The following is an 11,473-nucleotide window of genomic DNA, read 5'->3' as shown; positions in this document are numbered from 1 at the left end:
GTTTGGAAGTTCCAAGTGTGTTAGAGAGATGAGGTTAAGAGTGATGGGTGAAAAACAGATCCAAAACCCCTAAAAAGGGTGAATTCCCGTCGGTTTTAATGTTGGGTCGGGTTGACCCATTCGATTTTAAACATTGACCGCCGGGTCAGAATCTGTGCAGCAGGAATGTAGCGCCGCGACATAAGTGGCCGCGCCGCGGCGATGTGCTATACCTGATTCTAATTTCTCTTAATTTACAAACCCCGAAATCCTATGAAACCTCGCGCCGCGACCCCAATTGTCGCGACGCGGAAATTAACGTAATTTTGACCAAATCTAAATGGATTCCTGAATTTGAAGACCTTGAATTATCGCGCCGCGGCCATATGTGTCGCGCCGCGGTAATGAACGTGGTTATGGCCCTTCCTAAATGGCTTCCTGACTTTGAAGAGTTTGAAATGTCGCGCCGCGAACATTGGTGTCACGCCGCGGCAAAGAACTTGACCTGATCCCTCGACGTAATAATTATCCAGCAACGTAAAATCACTTTAAGAACCAAAACAACCAACAAAATTCGCAAGAATTCAATCATAATAAATCATATAGCAAATAAAACGCAGCAAACCCGTGATCATACCTATTAATACAAACTATACAACAATATGAACCATATTTAACGAGTCGTCCACACAACTCGTCCCCAACTTCAAGTGGCATTGGGATCGGGTTCAACGTGAACCCCGTCATCAATCTCCAATGGACCATCGAAATATTTCTTCACACGATGTCCATTAACCTTAAAGGTAGTACCACTAGCATTTTTTAACTCAATCGCACCGTATGGGTACACCTTAAAAACCTCAAATGGTCCCGTCCAACGGGACTTAAGTTTTCCTGGTAAAAGCTTCAATCTAGAGTTAAACAAGAGCACTCGATCGCCCTCATTAAACTCCTTCGGACCTTTTAACCTTTTATCATGCCATTGCTTGGTTTTCTCTTTATAAATCAATGAATTCTCGTATGCATCAAGGCGTAATTCACCAAACTCATTCAATTGCCCTGCCCTTAGGCGTCCGGCTTCCTTCAAATCCAAATTAAACTTTTTAAGTGCCCACATCGCTTTATGCTCAATCTCCAACGGGAGATGGCACGCTTTCCCATAAACCAACCGATAAGGAGTGGTACCAATTGGTGTTTTGTAGGCTGTTCGAAACGCCCACAAAGCTTCATCGAGCTTATTCGCCCACTCCTTCGGATTCGACCCCACAGTCTTCTCAAGAATCCCTTTAAGAGCTCGATTGGTATTCTCAACTTGTCCGCTCGTTTGGGGATGGTATGAAGTAGAAACTTTATGGAGAACTCCATATCGCTTCAATACCTTCTCCATTTGGGCGTTACAAAAATGAGTACCCCTATCTCTAATTAAAGCTTTAGGAGTTCCAAAACGATAGAATAAACGCTGAAGGAACGAAATCACAACTCATGCATCGTTTGTAGCCAAAGCTTGCGCTTCGGCCCATTTAGACACGTAGTCAATGGCAACGAGTATGTAACTATAATTCTGAGATTTTGAAAATGGCCCCATAAAGTCAATTCCCCAAACGTCAAATACTTCTCAAACTTGGATGCTTTGTTGAGGCATCTCATCCCGTTTGATGACTTTACCGGCCCTTTGACAAGAATCGCACGACTTGCAAATCCGGTGGGCATCCTTGAAAATTGTCGGCCAAAAGAAGCCGGCATCATAGACTTTACGCCCCGTGATTTGGGGTCCAAAATGCCCACCGGTAGGCCCACTATGGCACTCGGTCAAAATACGCATACACTCCTCACCGGAAACACACAGGCGGATAACCCCATCGGGACAATAACGAAAAAGATAGGGAGCCTCCCAGAAATAGTACTTAAGGTCACTGAAGAATTTCTCCCTCTTTTGATGTGACCACCCTTTTTCCAAGAATCCCCCAACGAGATAATTAGCAATATCCACGTGCCATGGCTCGTCCACCTCGTCCATCGCCATGAGATATTCATCGGGAAAATCATCATGGATACTCGATTCGTGAAGGACTTCGAGATTTGGATTCTCGAGTCTAGACAAGTGGTCAGCCGCTAGATTTTTAGCACCCTTCTTATCCCGGATCTCGATGTCGAATTCTTGCAAAAGCAAGATCCATCTAAGCAGTCGAGGTTTTGCATCCGGTTTCAAAAATAGGTACTTAAGAGCAGAATGGTCCGTAAAAACAATAGTCTTAGACAAGACTAAGTAGGACCTGAACTTATCAAAAGAAAAGACCACTGCAAGGAGCTCCTTTTCAGTGGTAGTATAATTCAATTGCGCTCCCTGCAAGGTCTTGCTTGCATAGTAAATGGGTCGGAAGTGTTTCTCGACCCTTTGACCCAAAACAGAGCCAACAGCAAAATCAGAAGCATCGCACATAAGCTCGAATGGAAGGGACCAATTCGGAGCAATTATGATTGGCGCATTGATCATTTTCTCCTTAAGAAGATTGAATGCCTTTAGGCACTCTTCGGAGAAATTCCAAGGCGTGTCCTTTTCGAGGAGTTTGTTCATCGGGTTAACAATTTTAGAAAAATCCTTAATAAACCGCCGGTAAAAACCGGCGTGCCCGAGAAAACTCCGAACACCCTTAACATCGGTGGGAGGTGGAAGGTTCTTGATAGTCGTTACCTTCGTGGGATACACCTCGATACCGTCCCTAGAAATCTTGTGCCCGAGAATTATGTCCCCTTAAACCATGAAATGGCACTTTTCCCAATTGAGCACAAGATTAGACTTCTCACACCTTTCCAACATCCGCTCTAAATTAAGAAGGCATGAATCAAAAGTGTCACCGAAGACCGAAAAGTCATCCATGAACACCTCCATGCAATCCTCTATCATATCTTGGAATATGGCCATCATGCACCTTTGAAAGTGGCCGGAGCATTGCAAAGGCCAAAGGGCATGCGTCGGTATGAAAATGTGCCATACGGGCACGTGAAAGTAGTTTTCTCCTGATCCTCGGGCGAGATAGGAATTTGGAAATAGCCCAAAAACCATCAAGAAAACAATAAAAGCTGTTTCCCGCTAACCTCTCTAGCATTTGATCCATGAAAGGTAATGGGAAGTGGTCTTTGCGTATGGCGTCGTTCAACTTTCGATAGTCAATACAAACACGCCACCCCGTGACAGTCCTAGTGGAAATTAATTCATTATTATCGTTGGTGGTAATAGTCATACCACCTTTATTAGGTACACAGTGTACCAGGCTAATCCAAGGACTGTCAGAGATTGGGTAAATCAGACCTGTATCGAGGAGCTTAATGATCTCTTTCTTCACTACATCTTGCATGTGTGGGTTCAGCCTCCTTTGTCGTTGCACCACAGGTTTGGAGTTATCCTCCATTAGGATTTTGTGGGTTCAATAGGAGGGACTAATACCCTTAATGTCGTGAATTTTCCATGCAATGGCCGGTTTATGGGCCTGCAGCATGGTTACAAGCTCAGTTTTCTGACCTGTAGTAAGAGAAGAAGAAATAATTACCGGGAGCTTAGATTCCTCCTGCAAATAAGCGTATTCCAAATGGTCTGAAAGTGGCTTCAATTCTAACTCGGGAGGTTCTTCAATTGAAGACTTGCTCCGGTAATCCGCATCCCGTTCGAGTTCTTTGAACTCCTCCTCAGTCGGCTCATAGCCGTTTTCCATCAAGGTGGTCAAAATATCCACCTCCTCAACCTGCAACTCTTCATCAATTTCAACCAATGAACATTCTCCTAAACCCTGTAACTCTGGGAATTCCTGCAACAACTCAGACTGGACATTCAAAGTGTTAAGAAAATAACATGTATCATCAGTGTAGGCAGGGTATTTTAAAGCATGGTCGATTGAGAAAGTTGCATGCAAATCATCTATCCTAAGGGTCAACTGTTGGCCATAAACATCAATGATACACCTAGCAGTATTCAAAAATGGCCGACCCAAAATCAGTGGAATCCTCTCATCCACTTCCATATCCAACACCACGAAATCGGCCGGAAAAACCAATGACTCGGTCTTAACTAGCATATTCTCGATAATTCCACGAGGGAATTTAATAGACCGGTCCGCTAGCTGAATAGCCATACGCGTGGGTATCAACTCCCCAGGGTCTAGCTTCAAGTAAATAGAATAGGGCATTAAATTTATGTTAGCCCCCAAATCTGCCAACGCCCTCATACAATCCAAATTACCCAGTAAACAAGGAATGGTAAAACTCCCAGGATCCTCAAGCTTCTTGAGAAGCTTGTTTGCAACTACCGCTGAGCATGCGGCATTCAACCTGACTGAAGACACGTTCTCCAGCTTCTTCCTGTTAGTTAGCAAGTCCTTAAGAAACCTTGCATACTTGGGCATACCTGCAATCACATCAATAAAAGGCAAATTAATGTTAACTTTTTTAATTAAGTCCATGAACTTGGACTTTTCTGCCTCCAGCTTTTCCAATCTCTGCTTCCTCGGGAATGGGAGCGGTGGTTGATAATCTTTAACTACCAGTCTCGTAGCAACAGTTTCCGGTACCCTCACAACTTTCTCAATCACCTGTTCCGGCTCCTTTCCCCCTTCCGGTTCACTAACAACAACCGGCTCACTATCCTTAACCAACGGTACTCGCAAATCATACTCATCGGGCTTCCTCGGTGAATCATATGCTAAACCACTACGTGTAGTGATAGCATTAACGTGCCCATTCTTTGGGTTATTATCTGTCTTACTCGGTAACTCCCCCGGTTTCCTCACATTATTCTGACTAGCAAGTTGACCAATTTGTTTCTCCAGATTCTGAATAGCTGCTTGTTGATTTCAAAACATTTGATCATTCTTCTCATTGTTCTGAGTAATAGTAGTAACAAGCTGAGTTTGAGAAATCACAAGCTTCTCGATCATAGCTTCAAGGTTGGACTTTTTCTCTTCGGTTTGGGGTTTCGGAAAATACCCGGGAGCTTGCTGTTGATATCCTCCACTAGAACCTGGCTGGAACCTCGAACCTTGATTACCTTGAGGATTATAGGGATTGTTGAAATTCCTATTAAACTGCGCACATCCCTGAAACTGATTGTTGTTCTGCTGACTAATATAAGCAATCTCTTCCTTTTACCCTATCGTTAGCCCCGCATCACAATCTTTTGCCAGATGTAATCCCCCACAATACTCACAACCAACCTTCATACCATGAATATCCTTATTTATTTTCTCCAAATTCCTACAAAATGAATCCAACTTAGCACTAATAGACCCAAAATCATCATATGCACCAGTAGTTTCAGTTCTCTTAACTGACGCTGAATGAGTTGACTCATGATCTTGATGCCATTCGTGAGTGTAAGAAGCTTACTTTTCAATAATTGCTAGTACCTCTTCTTCTGTCTTATCCATCAAAGTCCCACCTGCTGCTTGATCAATACTCTGACGAGTTGGAATATCACACCCCTTATAGAAAATCTGGACCTTCTATAAATCATTCAACCCGTGATTCGGACACGAGCGTAACAAATTAGAATAACGGTCCCAAGCATCAAATAGTGTCTCTCTGCTCTTTTGTCTGAATTGAGAAATATCTGCTTGAAGTCTAGCAGCTCGAGACGCAGGGAAAAACTTTGATAAGAACTTATCTACCAATGTATCCCAAGAAGTAATCGCCCCCTCCGGTTGCTTATCTAACCATCTCTTTGCTTCTCCCTTAAGAGTCCATGGAAAAAGCCTAGTCTTGATCGAAGTATCGGCAACCTCATGCAGTTTGAACAAGTTGCAAACATCATTGAAGATACAAAAATGCTCGTTAGCATCCTCACTATCCTTGCCATGAAATTGGCAGTCAGAAGAAATCAAACTCAGGATCGGCCCTATAATTTGAAAAGGCTGAGTGATGTCCGGTTGAGTAATCGAATTGCCTTGGCCCCCTCGTGTGGCCTTCAACTTTTCTGCCATAGTCTGAGGACGATTCGGTTGATCAGCGTCAGCCATATCTTCAGTCTCGAAAAGATCTAATGAAATGTAAGATTCTTCTTCTTCTCTGATTTCAGGTGGTGTATCGGGCACCACAGTCTCAGAACTACTACCCAAATTAATTATATTAGCACTCGAAGAAAAAGATGAATCCACCGTAGACTGTTGCTCTTGACTTAACGCTCTGAATAACTCTCTTTCGGGTTCTGCAAATGGTTGAAGAATCGGAGAATTAGAAGAACGCGTATGTGGCATGCACTACCTGTTACCTGCGAAATCACAACTAACAACTGATTAAACGCACCGATTCAACTGAGAATAACGAAAAGAAATAATAAACTATAACTAAACTAAACTAAGAACAATTAGATAACAATCTTAATTTTCAACACAACTGTCCCCGGCAGCGGCGCCAAAAACTTGATGTGTAAAATCGTGTCTATAATTTATAATGGACAATGCCGGTTAAAAGATTACTACACACTAACGGGCAGTGTACCCGATCGTGTAATAGTATAAAATTGGTAATTCCGAAATCGTTCCAAAGACAGTTTAAACGTAAGAATTAAGATTGTAACTAATAAAATAAACTAAGTTAATCTATGAAAATCGAAAGTACGAGATAGTTTGTTTTGTGGCTATTTAACGATTAGCCAAATCAAAGATTGATTAAAAGTAAAAGACGATATTTTTGTGTTTTTAAGTTTATAAAAATAAATGTTGACTCAACAAAAAGTAAAGATATTTGAATTCAACGGATAAAAGAATGTTCGCCTAGATCTCCTATTCGCAGTGTCGGATGATTTGTTATTAAGCACTAGTTCAATTTATCAACACACGCAACTACAGAGTCGTTTTACCCAGAGTTCTCTTTTAGCAAACACGTCAAACTTAGATTTATTGGCTTAGGGTTCCCTTTCACCAAAGACCTCTTTTGTTTGTGACTTAGTAATTAACTAATTACAAGATTAAGATTCAATTGGTTACGCGTTCGCTCCACACAATTCACCCCTGTTTTGTTTAATCCTTGTTACCCGGTTTACCCCCTTGGTCCAGTAAGCATCCAATTGGTTAAGACAAGTCAATTAAAAACTAGTGTACTAAATTGAAACAGGGTTCCCTTTGTTCAAACAAGATCACTAATCAACCTAGTAACAATAATCAACACCCACAAGAATGGTTCTTAATCAAAACTCATAATTATCATGCATTAATCAATAAAACATAAAAGTATCATCCAAACACATACGAATATTCAATCTAGACAAACATTAAAAGCTTAGCCAATCATGGCTAGAATAAAAATCACAATTAAACAATTAAGAGTATTCATAATGATGATAAGAATTAAACCTAATGAAAATTGTGTTCTTGAATGATAGACGGATCGAGACTTGTTTCCGGAATGATTGATGTGTTAGAATGACCTTGGAAAACCCCAAAAATCACCTTGGTTCGTCAAAAAGCTGCTGGAAATCGTCTGGATGCGAAAGTGATTAGTTAGGGTATTTTTTGGGCCTTAAATAGCTGCCAAATATATCTGAACCGACAGACCGCCGCGCCGCGACCATATTTTGTCGCGCCGCGGTCATTAACTTGAACTTGAACATTTTGAAATCCTATCCTGAAATTGAAACTCGGCCAATGCCGCGTCGCGGACCCATTTGTCGCACAGCGGTCTATAACTGATTTTTGACCTTTCTCCACACCCCTTTCTGATATCGAACTATGTGGATTACCGCGCCGCGGCCAAGAGCTCCGCGCCGCGGCCTTCAACGTTTTCTGATTCCGACCTTCCCTTGCACCTTTACAACACTAATAATATCTCATCACCAAAATACCCGATACGTACTTAACGTTTCCAACCCCGGAGCACCAATAATTATAATCAATTAACAAATGCCTCAAAGACTACATAAAACGCTACTCTTCAACAATAAACTTTTCAAACCCGGATGTTCTCAATATCTTCAATATAACCGCCAAATCGTATCCGAACGGACTAAAATGTGATCGATATCGCTAAGGAAAACATGTATTAAATATGCGATATCAAACCACCCCACAATAGAGTTTTGCTTGTCCTCAAGCAATAGAACTCGAAAATAATCTTCTACCATATAATAACTTCTTGAGTAAACATCAACCATGGTTCCCACTTGCATTCCCCCGAATTAACTTCCCAAACCGCAAACAATATGTAATGGATATAGTAACCAAAAGTAATCTCGAATAACGTACCATACTGATGAAGTAGAGAATCTCGAATCATAAATAAGTCTTCAAAGTAAATGGGAATCAAGTGGAAACCGAACACCAAAAAGTATAGCAATCGAACATGTGTGCCAAAAGAACGCACGAGCTACCCCGCAATTGGTCAAGCCAAGCCTCCCACAGTACCTAACATCGCGAGATATCGGTAAGAAAATAATGTGCTTAGGAGGATACACATTACGTCCAGATATCATCGATAATCATGAGGTGATCATCTAATCCATTAAGTCAACCATAAAGATTGAGGTTCATCAGGCTTAAAAGCTGATATCTTACCTTTCTGGAGGTTATCCACTGGTAATCTGATCAATCACTGACATTTTGTGTATCATGGTGCGCTTCCCATTTGGCTAGCAAATCTCCCTCATTGAGATAAGCTTTGAATACCAGTTTCCCTGTTTGACGTTGAGGCCTGGTAGATTTCCAGTCGATTTTAGCAATGACTTTTCAAGATTTTTCATCACCCTACAACTGGTCTGGACTACATCTTCTGAAACAAATCAGCAAGTGTGTCGTTCGGGAGACTTGACTCCCTTAAGGATGGAAAAGATACATCATGTGTGGTTAAATAAGGTGGTCTGGTGCAACATTGTCCTTATTAGGAGAAACAATGAGGATCGCCCTGTTTAAGTTTTCGATCTAGCGCATGGTCCGGTTTCGACCACACACCACTATCACCGTTCATACGGTTGACACCCGCCTTGGTGCAGATGACCTACGTATGAATTTAAATGTTCATGTAGGATTTCACATTCAAAATAATGAACATGTTTTGAAAGTTCAAGACTTTCTCCTCTAACAGTACCTCATCGTGAAATGATGGGTAATGAAATGGCACGCTTAAGAGGTATACGTACCAAGTAAAACGGTCGGAAGACTTTACTTCCTTAATGAGTGGATCTGAGTTACTCGAGAATGCCAATCTATTTCAATTGACACTCGGTTTAAATCCCAAAAACCTTTGGGTGCCATAGCTTTTGACTATGGGTTGTGTTGTCTAAGCAAACACAAGCACGTAGCTATTGTTCCTAAAAAGGACAACACTGGTGAAGCTCTAGGCTCCTCTTCCCACAGTATCACACCATTAGATGATGTAATAATAAAATGATATAGTTTCGGAAGTCTGCTATACCAAGTAACCAAAAGTTTGTGATCAGGCACGTGATTCGGTCATAATCACGCTATGCAATCACCGCTCTCTCACGGTTTACACCCGTTTTGGTACAGGTGACCTACTATTGAGTTCCCCGAACTCGTAGGATTTCATGTCCAAAATAATGAACATGTGAAATAATTTTGGCTTCTTTGAAAACACGAATTATATCATAAAATACCAAACCAATTTTCTGAATAAAGGTTTTGGCCGAATTTTCAATTGTTTTTTCTACTTTTTTTATTTTATTTTTGAACTAACTTTTCTGTGTTTTTTTTATTTTACCCCTAATTTTTCAATTTTTTTACGACCAAAACCCGTGAAACGTCAAGTCTTTTTAATATCAAAACTCATATGATGATGATTCCATTAACAACCAACCCGAGAGATTTTACATCCCCACCCCACACTTGAGATCAAGTAATGTCCCCATCACTTGAGATCAAAAATAGATAAAAATCGAAAGGGTTATGTGAGAAAGAAAATATAAAAACTTATCGAGTTAACCACTGATCGCGGAATGCCAGTGACAGATGGCACTGAACTGACTGCCAGCATAAGAACATCGTCCATTCCCGATCATCACACCAATATCATCAATCATGCAGTTTTGCTGAACTTAATGCCTGACTTGAAAAATCGTTTCACCAACAAACCTAAGAAAATAAAAATATACGAACTACATAAACGGGACAAGGTGGCACCACCCGGTACCGAAATGCCTTGTCCCTGAATAAATCCACAGTACATAATGAAAGTAAATAATTATCCAAGTACAGAACTAAATAAAAATGTTTGCACACAAAATACAACATGATCATCGGGCTCGCAGGCCCTCCTCACTGAAAACCATCATACGGCCAATTGCCATGCGGATACTGCTGCTGAAACCTCTGATGCGCATCCTCCAATCTTTCCTGCTCGCTGTAAATCGGGGCCTGTACTCGTGGCCGAACTGGACTGCGATAATACACGGGTGGCTGAGCAGTAGTACCATAATAATGATCCGGGTTGTAGTAGAAAAGACGAGCATTGTGCCTTTGCCAATCGCTCCCATATGCCATCCATTACTGGTCATGCAAAGACTCAGCCGACCTCTTATCGACCCTCTGCTGACTTTCCCACATACGATTATTATGCGACCGTTGTTCTCCCCGAAACTCATCAAAGCTGTCTGACACACCGATTTGCACGTTATCAACCTGCGAGACTAAGTTATCCCAAATTTCTTGGGAAATACCCCAAGGCTGACCTCCTGCAGGAACATTCTGGGCACCCGGCTCCGCCGCATCACCTCCTTGATCTTGATCACCACCCTCTTGCGCTTGTTGCCGAACATACGCCACTAAACCAACTCGATTTGCATCCCACATTACAAAATTTGCACTAATATAAAACCTTACATTAAAAGGTTTCATAACTTGTAATGGATCTGTCAATTTCGTACACCTGCTGAAATCAATGTTGAAAAACCTCGCAATTTTTGTCACAAAATGACCACCAAGAAGTGGCCTTGATGCCCTAGTTTCCCCCGCATGATGCGATAAATAGGTAGCAATTAACATACACAAATCAACATGCGCATCGGCCCAAACCCGATGCATAATCCACAACTCGGTCGAATTGACTTTATCGTTCCCATTTCTTCGACCACAAAAAGTATACGAAAGGAGTTTATGAAGTAACCGTAGTTGTCTGCTCCGAATATCGGAACCCTTCGACTCATTGGAAACAAAAGGAGTCAAACCTGAAATTTCATACCAAAAGTCCCGCTCGTTATAATCCTCCGGGTGCCCTATAAACTCAGTTTCTTTTTTAAGTACCGTGTTAACGACTTCTCATCCAATTCCTCATACAAATTTAGTGCTCGAGACAAATCCATTCTACTCATGGCTCGATTCTCTCCACCTAGCTGAAAAGTCATAAACCCCTGATCCGTAGGATCCCTTCTTGAACGCACACTTAAAGAGGAGAAAAACTCAACCACCAACTCTCGATAAAGATCATCTCTCAAAGCCATAGCACGTTCACAAGTGCCCAAATAAACTCTGTTCCTCGACATGGCTAACAAATCAGTGAT

The sequence above is a fragment of the Rutidosis leptorrhynchoides genome, chromosome 9, assembly GCF_046630445.1.
Source record: "Rutidosis leptorrhynchoides isolate AG116_Rl617_1_P2 chromosome 9, CSIRO_AGI_Rlap_v1, whole genome shotgun sequence".
Taxonomy (NCBI): Eukaryota; Viridiplantae; Streptophyta; class Magnoliopsida; order Asterales; family Asteraceae; genus Rutidosis; species Rutidosis leptorrhynchoides.
The sequence above is the reverse complement of the archived record's forward strand: the minus strand, read 5'-3'. Positions refer to the sequence as shown.